The sequence below is a fragment of the Octopus sinensis genome, unplaced genomic scaffold (genome assembly GCF_006345805.1).
Source record: "Octopus sinensis unplaced genomic scaffold, ASM634580v1 Contig16896, whole genome shotgun sequence".
NCBI lineage: Eukaryota > Metazoa > Mollusca > Cephalopoda > Octopoda > Octopodidae > Octopus > Octopus sinensis.
In genome coordinates this window covers 17,501-20,000 of record NW_021834658.1, presented here as the reverse complement: position 1 = coordinate 20,000, position 2,500 = coordinate 17,501, and the positions used below count along the sequence as shown (strand labels likewise).

The 2,500-nt window shown below is 36.3% G+C and overlaps 1 long non-coding RNA gene across 1 annotated transcript in view; it reads left to right on the top strand.

Moving 5' to 3' along the window:
* LOC118761734 overlaps positions 1-2,500 on the top strand; it is a 25,073-nt gene that overhangs the window by 13,910 nt on the left and 8,663 nt on the right. The gene's annotated exons all lie outside the window — the stretch shown is intronic.

The window sequence follows — 2,500 nt, the reverse complement described above, 5'->3', positions numbered from 1 at the left end:
TTTTGAAATCAATGCTATATAGTCTATATTTGGTTCATCGAAGCCTAAATTTCTAAATTTCGCTTGTCTTTCAGTTTCCATATGTATTTTGATGAAGTGATTTAAGTGTCCACTTTTCTTTGTTACAAAAAGATGGATGATGGTTGTAGTAACGGTTTTTGAATTATTTGGGATATCTATTGCTGTAATATTATTATTTTACTATTAGCAGAATATAATACAACCTCTTTATTGCAGATATTTTGAACATACGTACCTGCACACACACTCACACACACGCACGCACATACACTTACACAAACACGCACACACACACACAAACTAACACACACGCACTCACACACATGTAGATAGATAGACAGAGAGACAGATAATGATATATCCTGTTTTCTGTTTATCCTTTCTTATATTTTGCCTTTAAACGGTCTGTAGATAAACACATATAACACTGAAAGTGTGTGTGTGTGCGTGTGTGTGCATGTGTGTGGATTTAGGTGTGTATGCGTGCGTGTGTGTCTTTGTATATTTATTATATTTGTGTAGCGTAGTTATACAATTCAGATGTGAATATATTCTTCAACTTTATACACACTCATATACACTCACAACTCTTATACGCCCTCACAGTTATGTATGTATTATATTTATGTATAGATATGTTTATCTCTCTTTCTCTCTCTATATATATATATACATACATAATATATATGCATATGTAAATAGATAGAATATATCTATCTATTTATTTACACTCACACACACACACACACACACACACATACATATATATATATATATATATTTATGATATATATACGTAAGCATGTATGCATGTGGGTACATATTTATATGTTTATTTTCAATATTCTCTGTCTTTTGTGCATTAAAAATATAGTCTTTGAAGTTTAAAGACTATTGTTCTGCCTGAACATATGAGGTGGGTTGGATCGATACCCAATCAAATAGTGAAATAATGACATCACTGGAGAGATATCGATCCCATTGATCTCTGCGACGTAGAGGAGACAAACAACACAACTCGTTTATTACTTGTTGTTTTTGTCGTCGTAGATCCGGGTTCGATCGGTGTTCTAACTGTGACTCTAATGTCTTTGCCGTTGCGCAGTTGTTGTTGTTGTTGTTGTTGATGCTGTTGTTGTTTAGCATTAAATCAACGTTAATTGAGCAGAGCTATGATCAAACGTGTCCCGGATATGCTCATACCTTAACTTCTTCTAAATATGTATACCTAAGACTCCTTCATCTAACACATCCTGAGCATTTTGAAGACTGTGGGATGTAAATTGGGTGATAATTTGGCTTTTATATCCATGAAGCCGGCTGACCACATACAGCCTCGCTGAGTAATGTTACATCGGGCAGTGAAGTATAAGATGCTGGATAGCTGAAAGTGCACTCATCATTAATACATTGGTCAAGTGCCTTAGTTTGCTGGTTTCTCTTTATCAAATTGGATAGAAGCTAATCAAAGATGTAAGCAGTGACAACATTGTAACGTTTGCGGGATTATCTTTAGTTGTGATAAGGATAAGTGTTTGCAGTTTGCCCTAAGGTGGAAGGCTATCGTTTTTTGGTAGAATCATTCGATGGAAAGAGATGAAATACTTATTGCTAGCTAATCTTAATATCCCCGGCTTCACTATGGCGTATCGGGCAATGAGAGGTCTTAGTCACAAGCACTGTCATGAGCCTAATCCTCCACCAGTTCTCACACACATCTTGGTAGGTTTGCCTCGCTTCCTACATTCCCTCTCTGGCTTCCATTCTAGAGAGGTTCTCACTGATTTGTTCATGGGAACTCGAGCAACATAGATGTATGCTACTTAGACTGACTCTTTCTGACTTCTTCATTCCTGATATGGTGGCACCAAGAATTTCTTATTATGGTCCAAAAGCGACTCTATAAAAGACAACTGTAGTTCCATAAGTTGTCTTTACTCCAATTCTCACGGGAATAAGTCGACGTCGGCATGATAATGAATATATAGCAAATATTCTACGCAATAACACACATTTGTTTGTCAGTTGCTTAATCTTAACCACTTGAACATGTCTCTTATGCTGACAATTTATGCATTTCTGACCATGAGGAGGAGTATTGAGGGAGTATTAGAGCCATGGGTTAAGGGTGATTCTTTGAGGTTTGAATAAATGTAAGAAAAATGAAGCTAGAAGGAAATATTAGCCATTTTTCATACTTTCTAGGGGTAAGCAAATAGGAAATAACAGTTGCTACCCAAGGACGAAAATCTTGTTCCACAGCGTTCCTATTACTTGTAACTGGGACACTGCATTTTACTGCATGATGTATTTTCTGGTCTTCCAGATCGAACTGAATCTCGTGGCTCAAATACTGCCATTTACTCTATATTTGATATGCTGGTCATATCTCGGCCAACTTCTTTTCTAACAGCATAAAATCGAACCAGACACTCACATAAAAAGTAGAAAAGATGAAAAGCAGAACATGACTGAGAAA